The sequence below is a fragment of the Thamnophis sirtalis genome, unplaced genomic scaffold, assembly GCF_051295495.1.
Source record: "Thamnophis sirtalis isolate CommonGarterSnake01/CBP01778 unplaced genomic scaffold, rThaSir2_p1.2 scaffold_15, whole genome shotgun sequence".
Lineage (NCBI taxonomy): Eukaryota > Metazoa > Chordata > Lepidosauria > Squamata > Natricidae > Thamnophis > Thamnophis sirtalis.
Window position 1 is genome coordinate 14,207,099 of NW_028261395.1, and position 18,162 is coordinate 14,225,260.

The following is an 18,162-nucleotide window of genomic DNA, read 5'->3' on the forward strand; positions in this document are numbered from 1 at the left end:
GTTTTGGGGAGGTTTGCAGAGTGTAAACACTTTTTTTCCTTTTTTTTTTTTAATTTTTAAAAAAAGATTTTATTGGTAAAAAGAAAATACAACATCCATAACTTGTAAAAAACAATACAACTACATTTCGAGATATTCCCATACTATCAAATCATTATAAACATCAAAGGTTAGGTATCTTATTCCTTCCCTCCCTCTTCTCTTCCCCCATTTCTTCTTTTCCATATCCTTTTCTTCCCTCCCCCCTTACTTCCTTTTCCCCTGCCTTCCCTCCTTTCTTTCCTCCTTTCCTCCTTTCCTTCCCCCTCCTTTCCCTCCCTCGATCCCCCCCTCCTTCACACATACCTTCCCTCCTTCCCTTCCTCTTTCCCTCCTCCTTTCTTTTCTCTTAACCTCCCTCCTTTCCTCCCTCCTTCCTTCCTTCCTTTCAACACTCCTTCTCTCTTTCTTTCCCTCCCTCTTTCCCTCTTTACTACCCTCTCTTCTTCCCTCCCTCCTTCCTCCCCCAGTTTCTTCTCTTTCTTCTCTCCTTCTTTCTTCCCACCTTCTTTCCCTTCTCTTCTTTCTCTTCCTCCTCTTTATCCTTCCCCCCTTCTTCTGCCTTTCCTATTCCTCTCCTTTCTCCTCTCCATCCTGACTTCCCTACTGTCCTCCTTCCCTCCCTTCTAACCTTTGTTACATTTGCATATTTTCCTCTGCTGAGGACAACCTGGTTCTCTTTTCCTTTCCTTGCTTTTTTTTCCTTTTGGAAAGTTCTTTAACTGGTTGATGAGAATTACATTGATCAAGTGCTGTGCCAGCAGAAACAAAGTCTTAGGTGCTGCAGATTGTCAGCGATTTCCTTCTCCAGCACATGGATAAATACACCTGGAAACATCTACCTATCTACCTACTCTCTCTCTCTCCCTCCCTCCCTCCTGTATTTCTCTCTCTATCTCTTTTTATTTCTCTCTCTCTATCCCTACCTACCTACTGTATTTCTCTATCTCTCTATCTCTCTCTATTTCTCTCTGTCTCTATCCTTTTATCTACCTCCCTACCTAACTACTCTCTCTCTCTGCCTACCTACCTACTGTATTTCTCTGTCTTTCTCTCCCTCTACCTACGTACCTACTTTTTTTTTTTAAAAAAAAGCCTTTTCAAAACTTATACTCTGAAAACTACAGTACATGTTGTGGCATGACAACCTTTATAAATTTGGAGGAAACCCTGAGACAATCTAGCCCAACGCTCCTCTCTGCAGGAATCCCAGTTCAAGCTTCTCTGACTGATGGCTGCTCAGTCTTTGCTCTCAGATGATCCATGAAGAGGAGACTGAACCTCTCTGCTTTACTGGCTCAGCTCTAAAACAGCTCATCCTTTTATCATATTTTTTCTCTCATTCAGTTAAAATCTCCTCTCTTGTAACTGAATTCACTTTTTCCATATCTGACACTCTGGAATAAGAGTGAGCAGATCTTACACTCATGTGTAACAGGAGTCAGTTATTGGAAGAGGGTTCTATCCAGTGGTGGGATTCAAATCTTTTTACTACTGGTTCTGTGGGCGTGGCTTGGTGGTCTTGTGACTGGGTGGGCGTGGCTTGGTGGTCTTGTGACTGGGTGGGTGTGGCTTGGTGGTCATGTGATTGGGTGGGTGTGGCTTGGTGGTCATGTAACTGGGTGGGCGTGGCTTGGTGGTCATGTGATTGGGTGGGCGTGGCTTGGTGATCATGTGACTGGGTGAGTGTGGCTTGGTAGTCTTGTGACTGGATGGGTGTGGCTTGATGGTCATGTAACTGGGGTGTGTGGATTGGTGGTCATGTGACTGGATGGGCATGGCTTGGTGGTCATGTGATTGGGTGGGTGTAGCCAACTTGACATCACTCGCGTCAAGAGGTACCTTGCCTGGCCTCTCCTTGCATCAACAAGATACAATTTCTCTGTCTATTTATTTACTACTAATGAACATCCAAAATACACAATTTAATCCTATGTATATATGCCATATGTGTACATACATATTACAAGGTATAGTGTGTGTATAGGCACACAAAAAGATACGTTATCTACTTTATACACTGTATATGTACACACACACACACACACACACACACACACACACACACACACACAGAACTCTTCTAAAACTATACACATTCAACCTCACTTATTGCGTTTGGAAAAAGACACCCAGAGTCCACTTTCTGCCACACATTTAACTATCACTTCTGCGCATTAGAACATTACACAGGGCTTCAGATGTTCTTCCCTAGCCTGCACATGACTGTTAGAGCCAGGAGATGTCATGGATTGAGTAAAATGTGGCAAAGCCCACTTGACACTCTTGCTTAGCAACCAAAATGTTGGGCTCAATTGTCATAAGTCAAGGACTGTCTCTGCCTTCCTCTGCATGGCAGCCTTGTCCTAGTAAACTCCTTCCCTTTTCTGGCAATTTTCCTCTCTGTTAGAGGCACCAAAATAATCCAGAGGATAAAAGGTCTCCAGCTGGAGCAGAGGGTTGGACTAGATGGCTTCCTTCTGACCCTATTAGAGCAGGGGTTGGACTAGAAAATGACCTCCAAGATCCCTTCCAGCCCTTTCAAACATTGTTGTGCTCTTTGAAAGAGTCTTCTGAAGCTTCTGTGTCCTTCCTTCCTCTCATTTTCTCTCTTTCCCTCCATCCCTCCCTCCCTCCCTGTATCTATTGACCCATCCATCCAACTATAGCTCATTCACTTCCTCCTCCCTCCCTCCCTCTCTTTCTGTCTTTCCCTTCCTTCCATAACTCCCTTTCTTTCTCTCTCCTTTCATTTATTTTCCTTTCCTTTCTTTTTCCTTTTCTTTCATCTCTCTCTTTCTCTCTCTTTCTCCCCCTTCTTTTCCTCCTTCCAAAGCTAGGTGATCCACCTGAAACAAAAACTCCTTTGGATGAAACCGCCCATTTTACACAAACAAACAAACATACACACACACACACACACACACACACTCACACACACTCTTTCAAACAGCTCTGCACCTCGCCTCATTGTTAGATTTTAGTGGTGGGCCGGTGGCCGAAGTCCTTTCCAAGCGTCCGGCAGCATCGCTCGCATCCCAGGAAAGCCCGGCTGATTAACTTACTGGGACGCGCTTTGATCGGTGCCTCTTCTGCGCAGGCAACCTTCTCTCTCCAGAGCAGGCAGAGAAGGGGAACTTGCAGGGATAAGAGTGTGAGTCTGTGTGTGTGTGAGAGAGAGAGGGTGGGGAGGGGGGAAGAAAAAATAAAAAGAGAGTGAGAGTGAGGAATCAGAAGTTTTTCAACCTTGTGGGCTGCCTGGGGGGAGGTGGAAACGGGGTGAGGGCCTCTCCCCATTTCCTCTGGATCTCCCTCCCTCTTCCCCAAGTTTTTCTTTCCTCCCATCCATTCTCTCCCCCACTCCTGAGAGGGAGGCGGCGCTGCTTTGCCTGGCAGTTTTCTGGGCTCTGGAAGGGGCAGCGGGGGGGGGGTGTTGGGTTCCCCAGAACTTCTTTGGGAGAAGCGTCATTCTGAACTCCGCATTGATTGCAGAAACGCAAAGGGGTGGGCAGCCTTGGAGGGCCTGTTCACCCTTCCCCTTTTCATCTCAGCCCTACAAAACCAGAAATCTCCCCCCCTCCAAGCAGCAACTGAGACTGTGCAGGGGGGAGGAGGGGGGGCAGGAGAAGAAGATCTGAAAGATTCCAATTCTGCAGCAAGAGGACCTTCTGCAATGGGGAGGGGGAGGTGGCAGCCCCAGCTTCCATCAGAGCAGATGTTGGGAAGTGGGTCAAGGAGGAAAGGGGTCCCCTGACTCTCCCTCAGACTCCCTCAGGAAGGAAGGAGGGAAGGAAGGAAAGGAAGGAAGGGAAGGGAAGGGAAGGGAAGGGAAGGGAAGGGAAGGAAGGAAGGAAGGAAAGGAAAGGAAAGGAAAGGAAAGGAAAGGAAAGGAAAGGAAAGGAAAGGAAAGGAAAGGAAAGGAAAGGAAAGGAAAGGAAAGGAAAGGAAAGGAAAGGAAAGGAAAGGAAAGGGAGGGGAGGGGAGGGGAGGGAAAGGAAAGGAAATGGGAAAGAAGGAAAGGATGAAAAACGGAGGGAATGGGAAGGGAAGGAAAAAGGAAAAGAGAAAGAAAATAGGGAAAAGGTGAAGAATGGCCGCTGCTGGAGTGGTCGAGAGCAGCCTGAGGTGGGCATTCGGGAGCAGACCAAGACGAGCAGGAGGCCACGGCAAAGACAGGCAAACAGGCTGGGCTGCGTGGCCACGTGGTTGAGGCAAGAGAGCCAAACAGCAGCTGCAGCAATGACTAAGGCCCCAGCCAAGGCCTGCAAGGCAAGTAGTGATGGGGAGAGACGTGGCCAAGCAGAATTTTTACTATCGGTTCACTCGAACCGGGCCGGACCGTCTGAATCCCACCACTGGCTGTATCCTCCCTTCCCCAACCGAGAGATTGTTTCAATTGGAAAGGGGGCTCCTAGACTCCTCTTGATCTTCAGCTCTTCTCCTTGCTGTCTTTCCTCAAAGCTAAGAGCAGCTCCTTTCAACTCTTCCTTGGCTTCATTCTCCTTCCCTGAAGTTCAAGTAGATTTTGTGCAAATTCTCCTCCACGTGTGATGCCTGCAAGGGGACCTGGTCCTTGAGTTGGGGTCTCCCCAAACCAGAACATTCACTTCCTTAGATTCTTATGGCTGCATTTGCCTTCTTTGGGATAATCTGGGATAAGAAACAAAGTTTTCTGCTTTTCAAATTCCTGGATGTTCCCATTCTAGTTTCATCCCTTTCTGGAGAAGAATGAATATTGGAATATTTCTCACCATAAACTGTACTTGGACCAAAATGGAGAGACAAGAGCAGATGTAGGCATTTCGGGCTACTTGGTTCTCCCCAAGGAGGAAGCCAAGAAAGTGATTCTGGCGTATTTTATAAGACAGAGACTTTCTATCAAAGAAGGTGTTCTTTCACGGCTAAAGTTGCTCAATAAGGTGAGATAAATTTTGGTGTCTTTTCTCTGTTTTCCAAAGCCTGAGGTCCCATTTCAAGTGGGCAAAGCCGAGAGTCTCCAGGGTGGTTGGCATCCCATGCCAGTTGGTGTTATCTGATTGTAGTTCTTCAACAGACGGGACCGACAGTGAGTGGAGGGGCTTTGCAATGTTTTATGGAAATCTTTCAAGATCTTACTGGTCAGAAGTTTCTTTCTTCATCACAGTTTTATTCTTTATTGAAAAATCTAATGGGATAGAAATTTCCTAAATCTTTTACAATAAATTTCATTCTCAGTTTTAATATGAATATATCATCATATGTAAATCTTTTTTCAATTCCATCTCTGCTGAGTTTATTAAGTAGAAAAGTCCTTTATTGTAATGTTAAATGCCAAAAGCGAAAGGGAGGAACTAAATGAAGAATCTGCCAGTAGTTAGTTATACCTCCTGCATCTTCTTAGTAGTAGTCAGGGATTTCATATTTACTTACATGAAGACCAGAGGCTATTTGGCTAATGTCCGTGTCTATCTCTATTTTCCATGAATGTTGACTACTAACACATTTTCTTTGGCTTTCTTCATTTTTCTGCTCAGTCCCTGCCTCAGTCCAACTGTGCGGAAAATTGTCATCCTGGATTTGTCAAGAGGGCTCGAGAAGGAGAGCCAGTTTGCTGCTATGACTGCGTTCCTTGTCCGGAGGGGACCTTCTCCACTCAGGAAGGTGGGTCACACTGAGGAAAATGGGAGGCTTTGTGGAACTGGATCCATCCAGAACCTTTTCATGAAAGTGCAAGTTAAAAGACCAAGCTCACCTTTTTTTAATTTTTAACATGCACATTTTTTTATCTAAAAGGAAGTAAATCAAAAAGTCTTTGAAGGAGGGGCTGGGAGGAGATGGGAGGAGGGGGTGGCAGACTGGGGAAGCTTTACTAATATCAGAGGAAACATCTCTCCTGTTTTCTAGTCTGGATATGTGCTGCTAAGTTCACCTTTCTAGGAAGATCTGAGTTCTTTGAAACTTGATGAATTAGGTCCACCTTCTGAAAGACCTTGCAATTCACTGTATATTGGATTCTCCCCTTGAGGATCACTGAGAAGGTGTCACTGGTCCATATTGTGGTGCTGTGGATAGTTATGGGGGCAACTCAATTCACAAATATTCTGCCAGTCATGTAAATTAATCAATCAATCAATCAATCAATCAATCAATCAATCAGAGTTGAGCTGGAAAAAACATTGGAGGTCTTCTAGTGCTACCACCTGCTCAAGCAGGAGACCTGATACCATTTCAGACAAGTGACTGTCCAAACTCTTCTTAAAAACATCTAATGTTGAAGCATCCACAACTTCTGGAGGCCAGCTGTTCCACTGGTTAATTGTTGTCACTGTTAGGAAATTTCTCCTGAATTAAATATAGCTTCCAGATGTTACAAGATAATGTAGGTATCCTCTAAGTCCAGCATACTAACTGCCATGTGGCAGAATTCTAAATATAAAAATCTTCTATAAAAAGATTATATGATTCATTATTAACCTGTAATAATGCAGCTTCCTATGAATTACATTACACATTACACCAGAAATAATTAACACCCTCGGACTTTCCTCAACATCATATACCTAGCTACTTTTTAAAAAATTACATCTTTCTTATGCTATTTTTTATGAAAAATAAAAGGAACGAAATATTAAAGAAAATTGATTTTTGGTTTCTCAGATGCAGAAAAATGCACCAAGTGTCCAGATGACAAATATCCAAATGAGGCCAGAGTCCAATGTATCCCCAAAGTTATAGCCTTCCTGTCTTATGAAGAACATCTGGGCATCATCCTGGTCTCTTTTGCCCTGCTCTTGTTCCTAACCACAGTCCTTGTTTTAATTATCTTCATTAAATATGGAGAAACTCCCATTGTCAAAGCCAACAACCGGGACCTCTCCTACATCCTCCTGGTCTCCCTCCTGCTTTGCTTCTTGTCTCCTTCTCTCTTCATTGGTCAACCAAGGAAAGCCACCTGCCTTCTCCGACAAACAGTTTTCAGCATCATCTTCTCAGTTGCCGTTTCTTCTCTCTTGGCCAAAACCATTACGGTGGTGCTGGCTTTCCTGGCCACAAAACCAGGAAATCGGTTGAAGAGATGGTTGGGGAAGAGCTTGGCCAACTCCATCATCCTGTCTTCTGCTGTAGTCCAAATTATCATCTGCTCCATCTGGCTGGGAGTTTGTCCCCCCTTCCCTGACTCTGACCTCCACTCCCAGCCTGGAGAGATCATCCTGCAATGCAACGAAGGGGCCGTTGTCATGTTCTATGTCACCCTCAGCTACATGGGCTTCCTGGCTGCCATCTGCTTCACGGTGGCTTTCCTGGCCAGGAATCTGCCTGGGGCCTTCAACGAAGCCAAGCTGATCACCTTCAGCATGCTGGTCTTCTGCAGCGTCTGGGTGACTTTTGTGCCCACCTACCTGAGCACCAAAGGGAAATACATGGTGGCTGTTCAGGTCTTCTCCATCCTGGCCTCCAGTGCTGGTCTGCTGGGCTGCATCTTCATCCCCAAGTGTCACATTATCCTTCTGAGGCCAGACCTGAACACAAAGGAGCATCTCACAACCAGAACAAATGTAAAAACATGAGCTATTAAGAGTCACAAACACACCATTGTTTGTAAAAGTACTATTTTATACCTGGCTACTAAAGGGGATTCAAAATAATTTAATCATTAAAACAGACCTATCATAAAAGTATGAGGATTCTTTTACTGTGAGAAACATTTACCAATTCTAAAAAAAATCAGTTTTTTCTGCAATGATCAAGAATTGTAATATCTATCAGCAATTATAAAAAATATGGAACTGGCCTGGGCAAGGACCACGACAACTGTTTCAATCACTACTTTAAACAAAAGTTAGCATTCAAGTGATGAAATCAAGTTTGGATGGAAAGAAGGAAAATAATCTGGAGTTGTTACAGTTTTTATTCCGTCCCATCTTGAGATTTCAGCGACTTCCACAGAATAAGAGGAAAAGAGAGAAGCTTTGGAAATCCAGACCATGCAGGAAATTGGAGACAGGTCCTTTCATATAGGAGTAAGTGGAGTAAAGAGAAAAGAAGGAAAGTGTTAAGAGGAATGCAAACAGAGGAAAGGAAACTCCAGCACAGGGAATGGCTTAGAATGAAACTGACCAGGAGGAGCCTGGTTGGAAGTCCTTGTTGTATGCAATCTTCTGGTGAAGCTGAGGATTCTCCCAATGAGACAGTCTCCTGGCCTGGAAAAGCTCCATGGATTGTTTCTATCCTGGTGCTCCATGCTCAGCGGGTACTTCATTCTCAGCTTCCCAGAGACTGGCTAGGACACCAGCAGCACCAGAACCAGGAGCAGGAGGTCCACAATTCATGGGGTGAATCAATCAATCCCCTTCCTGTTTCTAAAGAAGAATTAGAAGAACTCAAAGGACTCCTGTTATGTTCTGGGCGAAGATTGGAGGCGAGGCCAGAGTGAATTCTAACAGTCCTTTATTCAATACTGCCTGCGAGGTATCAACTCCCTGGTTGTCACAGCATCTTTTAAAGGAAACTGATCACCGAAACAATGAATCAAGGAAGAGCATTTTCCCGCTCCAACAGAGGACCAGAATGAAAACTTCAACTGACAACTATACACTATACACCTTCTGTACCTCAAAAATAATAAGACCTCCCCGGAACTAAGGCCAAGCACTTATTTCAGGGGTTAAAAGAAAATAAGACCCTGTCTTCTTTTGGGGGAAACACAGTACAATACCATATTTTTCAGAGTATAAGACACTCTGAAGTGTAAGACGCACCAAGCTTTTGGGGAGGAAAACAAGGGGAAAATATCTGCCTCTGCCTCCCAGCAATTTGCGCCCTTGTAACAAACAGTACAGACAATATACACTGCTTGTAGTGTTATATTTCAGACTATACTTGTACAGATGCTGTTAAAATTGATGTGCTTTCTGGAAGTATAGTTATTCTCTGCTATTTAAAAGAAAAGCGCTTTTCAAAACAATAGCTCTTCAGATCAAGCATTTATTTTAAAAAGCTTCTTCATTTTGTTAAATTGTCTAGAATAATAAAGCAGTCTTTAAAAAATAAGCCTAATGATTTGAACATTCTGTAGGCATTTATAGTTGTTGACTTGCCTCCTTGCAGCAAACAGCCTGATTTGCGCAAGAAAAAAAAATCTGCCTCCCAGCAATTTGCCACACAGCAAATTTCACTTTCCATTTCTTCCGATCATCAGCTTTTCAGGCTGCAGGAATTGCTATAGGCTATTGAAGCCCCCCGCAAGCCCCCATTTGCTGCAAAGAGGTAAATTGCTGGGAGGCAGAGGCCAAAGGGTTGGGGCCGGTGGGTGGGTGGGGCTACATTCAGTGTATAAGACGCATCCAAATTTTCACCCTCTTTTGGGGGGAGGTGCATCTTATAGTCCAAAAAATACGGTATATAACAACTCTCACAAAGTGGAATATCCGGGTGCTTTCATGATTCAAAAGGAGAGAAGCTAAGCTTCAACTGAAAAGGAAAAGCTTGAATAACAAGGATATTGACCTTCTGCTGTCCTTCAACATGGTCTCTTGTCTCCAGAGACTGCTGGGGAAGATCACCCAGAGCTATAGAGTTTGGTGCCATTCTATTTATTCTGTTCTGTTCTGTTCTGTTCTGTTCTGTTCTGTTCTGTTCTGTCCTGTTCTACTCTACTCTACTCTACTCTACTCTACTCTACTCTACTCTACTCTACTCTACTCTACTCTACTCTACTCTACTCTACTCTACTCAGCAATGGTGGCAAAGTGATTAGAATGCAGTCCTGCAGTTTCCTTCTGCTGACTGCCAGCTGACTGCGATTTGGCAGTTCGAATCTCACCAGGCTCAAGGTTGACTCAGCCTTCCGTCCTTCCTAGGTGGGTAAAATGAGGACCCAGATTGTTGGGGGCAATAGGCTGCCTCTAAGTGCTATTGCTATTCTGCTCCACTCCATTCTAGTCTACTCTAGTCTATTCTATCCTTAGGCATTAAAAACCATCTGGATGACTACAGTCACTCTCACCCCAGAATTCCAGGTTCAGGCAACAAGCCAGCTGATCAATTCATGTTTGTCAATCAATTCCTATTGCAACCAATGAGCAATCAACTGGGTACAAATATGAAAAAAACCTCACTGGAAAAAGTCCCAAAGGTGCTTTTTCAAGAGGCAAATGGACTTCCTTGTTTTCCTTTGAACATGATTACGTGTCTTAATTTCAAAAACAGCAACTAGCACCATTTTTAACCATAAAATTGGACCCTGAATCTTCTCCTGGCATACGTTTGGGTTTGGGTTTCCATCTCGTGGCCATTTTGAGTATGATAGACTGATAGCAGTCATCTCAAAATGTAATATAAATAAGAATAAGTAATAAAAATAATTGCTTCGGAAAAAAAATTCAATGGGAAATTGTGGGACCAATAACAGCCTGCCACCCTGTGGCCATTGTGAATATTGCAGGCAGAAGCCAGTGATGGAAAAGTTTAATGTACCGTATTTTTCAGAGTATAAGACACACCTTTTTTCCTCAAAAATGAGGCTGAAAATCTGGGTGCATCTTATACACTGAATACAGCATTTTTTGCCTCCAGAAAACCTCACTCCCTTCACCAAAATGGCTGTGCAGAGCCTGTAGGAGGTATCTAGAGAGCTCCTGGGGGCTGGGGACAGCAGAAATGAGTGAAAAATGGACTGGTTTTTGCTCAATTTTGCCCCCCCCCCCCAGTCCCCAGCAGCACTCTACAAGCTTCCTAAACAACAATAGCAATAGCAATAGTTAGACTTATATACCGCTTCATAGGACTTTCAGCCCTCTCTAAGCGGTTTACAGAGTCAGCATATTGCCCCCAACAATCCGGGTCCTAAAGGCTATTCATGCCCTTTTTTTGTGAAAAACGGGCTGTTTTGGGGAGGTCTGCAGAGTGCAAAAACTTTTTTTTTAATTTGCCTCTTCAAAACCTTGGTGTGTCTTATACTCCAAAAATATGGTAAATAAAAGTCATCAGGGGACAGATCGTGGTATTGGGCTGTGAACCCCTCCACATTTGGCTAGCGGTGAAAATGGGGTCCTTCAAATTAAATGAAAACCATTGCTTTAAAAGTCTCTGGGAAATTCATCATCTTTTAACAATCCCATTGTCAGCGTTCCAAATATCATTAAATCAGAGTCCAAGGCAATAGTATCCTTAAAGTTCCAATTTAATAAGTCAGACATGTTGGCACATCTGTGGAAAATCCCAATTCTGAAAACTTCCTGGGATTTCACCCAGTTGAAAGTTCATGATCTTAACCCCACACCCATAAATCCATCACATGGTCCAATCTTCTTCAGCCACGCTGGCATTTCCACCCATCTAGTTCCGGTCAGATGTAGAGGTGCGGAGACAAAAGATGACCTCGGGCTTCTAGAAAAGAATGACAACAACACATTCCACAATTCTACTCCTTTCTATTCCTCCCTGCCAACTAGTACACTAATGAAACAGCATTGGAAAATAATAGAGAGTGTGGCAGGCCAAAAATCCTAACAGGAATATAACTGCAGGCCTGACAGGCGGCCTCTCCTCAGAAGAAAACATTTCCGGAAAAGAGAATAACATAAAAGTTAACATAACAAATTAATCACCTCTTCCCCCCTCAGGGGGACCCTTTGGCTTATCGGGAAACTTCTCATGGAATTGTTCTACTAACTTCTCCACTTTTAGGTTCCAGCTTTTCACCTAAGTAGCTTCAGACAAAGGGTGACCCTTCCAATGCACTAAATACTGTTAGCGACCCCTATTCAGCCTGGAGTCTACAATTTTTTTCCACCTCAGATTGTGTTTCCCCTTCTATCACTACAGGAGGAGAGAAAGCTTGGGTGGATGGTCTTTTGCGAGACCCAATTACTGGCTTCTTCCTATGTCACTGTTTGTTTGTTTGTTTGCCTCTGATAGCTGCCTTTGGAGAATTTGCTTCCATCTGAATGGAATCTGATATGTTGGAGTGTTGACTCAAAGTGCCTCTTTCTGGATTGCTTGTTTTATTTTTTGAAGCTGTTCTTCTTCCCTCCCTCCTTTACACCTGAGTGCATTTTTAATTTGAGAAAAGGGGAGAGAAATGAAGGAAATGGTAATAAATAGAAAGTAATGAGTATTATCACATGAAGTAGAAACTGGTTATGTTATAGGAATTTCTTCCATTGTAATATGTATATGTGTTGTGCTGCTGTAAATTCTGAGAATTTGGTTGTTGGGCATTTGTGGCACATGTGCCTCTGCGAAAGCATGTGCTTCATGGGTCCTTTCAAATGCCATCCTCATTCCCTCCAGGAATTGGCAAGCAACTCAAACTACCAGAGCAATCCTCACACCTTTTGTGCTGTTCATAGGCCAATCAGGAATAACAAAAGATAAACATTGCCAGAGGGGAATCTGTCTATGTTAGGGTATATGACTGAGTTTTACAATGTCGTTAGATTATATGAATAAAGTAATTATAATATTAAGAGCTTTGGCGTAAAAGTAAGAGAAGGAGTCTGAGGAATTGTGACAAGTAGAAAGTCATGATTTTAACTTTCCTGTGGCTGTTGTGTATTTGGGGTTTGTGTGGGCAAAGGATTTTCTAGCTCGGACCCAAGGCAACTGGGCGGAGAAACAAACCCCTGGAGAGGAACACTTTCTCCCTCCCTCCCTCCCTCCCTCTCTCTTTCTCCCTTCCCTTCTTCTGATTGGCTGGTGGTGAACTGTCACCTGAGCCCAAAAGCCCAGGGTGAACAGTGTTTCTCCCAAAAGCCCAGTGGGACTAAAGAGGCAGGGTCCCATTGGCCGGAACGATCAGCTTGGGTCCTAACAGAGGAGGCAAGAGGGTAGAGGTTAATGGCTGGGGGTGGAAACCTGAAGGCAAAAAAGGGGTGGCGAAGGGTAGGAGGAGAACAGTCCCATTCCGCCTGTTTCCGCCACACCACAAATAATTCTGCACTTGGGCTGCTGCTCCCCAAACCTCCCACGTCATCCCTCAGTTGTACTCCTGCCGCACCTCACCTATGCCTGATTCTGTAGTTGGGCTGTGGTTCCCCCACCCAACACACACACATAATCCTGGACTTGGGCTGCTGTTCCCTTCACCCCACAGTTGATCCCACTGTTGGGTTGCTGCCCCCCCCCCCAGTGCATACCTGATCGTGTAGTTGAGCTGCTGCACCATCCCACCCCACATGTGATCCTTCAGTTGGGCTACTTCCTCCTCTACCCCAAACGTGACCCCTCAGTTACGCTCGTGGTCTACCCCACCCCACACACAATACTGGGTTGGGCTGCTGCTTCCCCCACCTCCCCCAACGGAAGGATCACATGTGGGGTGGGATGGTGCAGCAGCCCAACTACACGACCAGGTGTGGGGTTGGGGGAAGAGCAGCAGTCGACCTTACAATCAACTGTGTGGTGAAGGGAGCAACAGCCCAGGTCCAGTATTATGCATGGGGGGGGGGGAACAGCCCAACTACAGAATCAGGTATAGAGTGAGGTGCAGTAGGAACACAACTGAGGGATGATATGGGAGGTTTGGGGAGCAGCAGCCTAAGTGCAGAATTATATGTGGTGGGGAGGGAAGCAGGAGCCCAACTGTAGGATCATATATGTGGTGGGATGGAGCAGCAGCCGAACTGCATGATCCGGTGTGGCGTTGGGTGGAGCATTGTTCCAATTCGAGCAGGTGGAGGCCAAGACTAGTGAATATAAGCGGAGACAAAAAGGATAATCCACTATTCAAAACCTGATTCTGTACTTGTTCTGCTTTCCCCCCACTGAACACCTGATCCTGCTGTGGGGCTACTGCTCTCCCTCCATCACACACCTGATCCTGCAGTTGGGCTACTCCTCCCCCCCCAACCCCACACCAGTGGTGGGTTTCAATTTTTTTAAGAACCTATTGTGTAGGTGTGGCCTGTTTTGTGGGAGTGGCTTGGCAGTCATGTGACCAAGTGGGAGTGGCTTGGCGGTCGTGTGACTGGGTGGGCGTGGTCACATTGGAAAATGTTGTGAAACTCACTTAACAACACTCTTGCTTAGCAACCAAAATTTTGGGCTCAATTTTGATCATAAGTTCTCTTTCTCTTTCTGTCTTTCCTTCCTTCCTTCCTTTCTTTTTTCTTCCTTCCTTCCTTCCTTCTTTATTATGTCTCTTTCTCCCTCTTTCTTTCTTTTGTTTCTTCTTTCTTTTTCTTTCTTCTTTTGTTTCTTTCTTCTTCCTTCCTTCCTTCCTTCCTTTCTTTCTTTCTTTCTTTCTTTCTTTCTTTCTTTCTTTCTTTCTTTCTTTCTTTCTTCGGCTGTTGGACAAGCCCACGTGGCGTGCGCTCCCTTCTCTTCGACAGCCGCCTCGTTTCCAATGGAGGGGGGGATCCATGCAGAGGAAGGTGTAAGGTGTGGCAATAAGCTTAAGCCAAAAATGAATCAAAATGAAGACTTAAACGGAGGCTTGAAAAACAGAGAAAACAGACTTTATTCTCTGATCAAAGTGAAAGTTCTGGGTGAGAAGTCCCAAATCCATGCACAAGAGACATGGGAGGAAAGTTCCACAAACACTGGATGACACTGTGTCCTTTCTTATACCCAAAAAAGTCTTTGTTCTTCGTATTCTAATTATTCTAAATTACTCTGGTCATATAATCTAAATACATTGCAAAACTCAAGTCATATATCCTAATTTACTAATTACTCGAAATCACTCTAGTCATATAATCTAAATACATTGTAAAACTTCATCATATATCCTAACTTAGATTTACATCCTTCCTGGCAGGGTTTATCTTTTGTTATCTTTTTCCTTCTCTGTTTGCTTAATTGCCCTTTTGTCCCCTTATTAGCAGCACAAAAGGTGTGAGGATTGCTCTGGTATTTGAGATGGAGCATAGTTATGTGCTGATTCCTGGAAGAGGCAGGGTGGCATATGAAGGAGTCAGATCTTATCACAGGAAGAATGCCATCGATTGCAGGCATATATTTTTACAGATGCTTAGAAGGAAAATACTTTCACAGCAGTATAACCTATCTGTATACTACAACAGAAGAGATATCTAGAACAACAGGTTTCTACTTTAATGCGATAATACTTATTACTTGCATTACTATTCCCTTCAAAGGAAAAATGCAAAAAATGCCCAAAGGGTGACTTGTGCATTCCTGCCACGTGAACATGAAATTAAATTTCCAATCTTCTCTTCATTATCCTTTTAAACTCCTACAATACAGAACTTTATCACCGTAAATATTTAAATTCTTAGGGATTTATTCCTCTGCTTTCATTTGTGTCTGTGGAGCTTTGTCAAGCCAGGCGGCAGATCCAGCTGAGGAGAGTTTTTGGCTTCCACTGAAAATGCACCGTTTAAAGTTATCTCTCCTCCCGGGAATAACAGACTCTTCTTTAACTGCTATGTTTTTCAAGCAAGACTTTTCTACCTCCATTCAGAGGGAAAAGAAGAAAGCAGCCTCCTAACCTACCTACCTCCTCCGCCACGGGTTTTCCGATGACCTGGAGATCAAATTCCTAAGTGGGATCGGGAGAAGAGCTGTATTCCCTAAAGGCTTTAAGGAGGAAGACATGGGGGGGGGGGAGTGACTCGCTAACAAACTCTACTTTCGCTTTATCTCCTTCGGTCTCTTCTTTACATCGATCTGTTTAAATCGCCTTCGGTATTGCGCGGGGGGGGGGACACAGAAAGTATTGCGTTTCAATGACACTTTGTGACAAGGACACGCGTTAGTTGCGCCCTTTCCTGGCTTCTGTGCGCAAAGAGGCCAGTCTCAAAACGACTCCGGCAAAGCGGCAAGAGGGGAATGGCAGCCACTTCCCTCTCCCAACAGCCCCAACCCCTCTCCGGGAAAGTGGCTTTTGTCGGTTGCCTTTTGAAAGGCCGGAGGGGCCAGCAGAGCCTGCCAGTCAAGGCTTCCCGATGTTAAGCAAGGGAAACATCTGTTGCTTCAGTAGAAAGGAAAGCAACTTCAGAGCTACGGCTGGCGTTGGGCCGGCAAAGGCTTCCCACTGACTCCCCCCCTCCCACCTCCGAGTTCCTGATAGATCGAATTATTTCAGCAACCTTTCCCCCCACTGCGGCCCCCCTCCCCCTTGCACGTCACCTCCGCTCCGTTCTCCAGCAAGCCTCACGGGTTTTTTTTGCCTTTAGGAATAAGAATGTTTAAAAGGCCTTTTTTTAAATTTGGAAACAAAAACGATGATGCAGGTTCTGCAAGAGCGAATCTCCATCACACAGCTACGCTTTTTCTTCCTCCAAATAATGGTCACCGCTTATTGTAGCGAGTCAGCCTCCTAACTTCAGTCCAGGCTCTGCAATTACCTTCTCTCCCTCACAAACCCGCAGAAAGAGAGGGGAATCGGTCATTATCATTAACACTCTCTCCCACGCCTGGCCTCCCCTTCGGAGCTAAGGGGCGGGGAAGAGCAGATCTCCCGGGGACACAAATATTCCCCAAATGGCCACCACCCGCTTCTCGTCTCCCTCCCCCTCCCCCTAGAAAACGGGAGAGGAGTGAAATAATGCTGCGCTTTGGAAACGCGGATCTCCAACGCCAGGTCCACGCCAGGAGGTTCGGGGCTTCCCTCCAGGACATCTGCACAGCCAGCAGCCGCGTCCACAGGCTCCGTGGGAAAAGAAGGGCCGTGGGAAAGGGGAGCAAGTGTGCTCGCCCGCCTGCCCGCTCCAATCTCGCCCGCCCGGTTCCCAAACCCCGCTCTTCGGAAAGAGTTCTCCAGCAGCCTCTGGCCCACCCCGCTTGGGCCGAAAGCAAATAAAGACAATAAAATATAAAATGCTGGTTTACCTTTCTCTGCTGCTTCTCTCCCAGGCTGGATCCGAGAGGAGATCCCTGTCCTAGTCTTCCTCCTGCCCTCGTGGGCTTCAGGCACCAAAGGCGCCGGGCGAGACTGCGCAGGAGCCCGCTGCCCTGCCTGGCTCCCGTGACGGAGGGCGAGAGAGGAGCGGCAGCTGGAACGAGGTCCAGTGCGGTCCCCAGCCCTTCCCCAGAGGATCCAGGGACAGGGAGGGACCCTCCTTCGACCCCGCTGTTTCTGGGGGGTGCAGAGCCCTGGGGCAGCCTGGCGGGGTGGGCGAGTCTTCTGCTCTTGTTCCTTCCTCGGCTGTGGAAGAAGCCCAAAGAAATCTCTGCGTGGCAGTTAGAAACTGCTGCGTGGGGTTTTCTTGACATGTATGCGGCCGCGCAGCCACGCACTTTAGAGGGAACAGTGCCCAAGACCCTCCAACCAGCCCTGTCCTCCCATTCTGCCCCCCTGCTCCCTCAGCCTTGCTGCCTTGGGCTCTTTGCTCCCTCGAGGCCTCTGCTGGGGACTCCTGGGCTCCCCTTCAGCTTCTGGCTGCTCTCCTCTCTCCTCCTCTCCTGCAGGCTGTTCGGCCCTCGTCTGCTCAGCCCATTTGGCTGCTCGTTTCTGGCTCCAGGATCCGGGTCTTGCCAGACTCACCTGCCATATGAGGTAGCAAGTCAGTCCTTCACCTTTCTCCCTCAATCCTCCATCCTCCCCTGGATAGACAATTGGACACAGACTCCTTCGATGCTCTTTCTATGGAGATATTAGAAAGAAACATATCTTCCCAATAACCGATAGGCATCCTGGCCATTCCGACACTGCTTAGCTGCAGTGGCTGCTTAAGGCCGAACAGACTGTGGTTACAGCAAAAGTGGCTCGATTCTCTGCAGCAGCACTGGTGATCCATGGGAAAGACGAGATTTATCCACCATAGCTCTTTTACACAGCTGATGTAAGAAACCCTTTTGCATTACTGAGGAGCCAGAATGACTGTTAGCTCTCTCTGTTTGTTAGATGCTGGCTGCTCTGGAAGTGCCGTAAGCTATTGTAAGTTTTGCAACTGTTAGCAAACTTTGTGTACTGGACTGATTGTATGATTATCGACTATGTAACTGGATTATCCCTTAAATGAAAGACATTGATGACTGACTGAATTATCCGTGTATGACTTGGACTGTTTGATGGACTCTGATACCTCTATTTCCATGAAAGTAAAAGCCTATTTAAACTGCAGTGTCTCTGTATGCTGGTTTATGTGTTCTCCAACACAACTCTCACAACACTTCGCTGAATGTACTCGCTCTCCCAACGGGGAGCTTCCCTAACAATTACTACTCCTTTGCCTT

The 18,162-nt window shown here is 45.6% G+C and overlaps 1 long non-coding RNA gene across 1 annotated transcript; it reads right to left on the reverse strand.

Moving 5' to 3' along the window:
- Positions 1-11,184: 11,184 nt before the first annotated feature.
- Positions 11,185-16,967, reverse strand: LOC148042488 (uncharacterized). Its single transcript, XR_015695109.1, has 2 exons — positions 16,816-16,967; positions 11,185-11,406 (listed from the first exon to the last, which is right to left on the reverse strand). It is a non-coding gene; the product is annotated as an uncharacterized LOC148042488 (long non-coding RNA).
- Between the last annotated feature and the right edge of the window lie 1,195 nt (positions 16,968-18,162).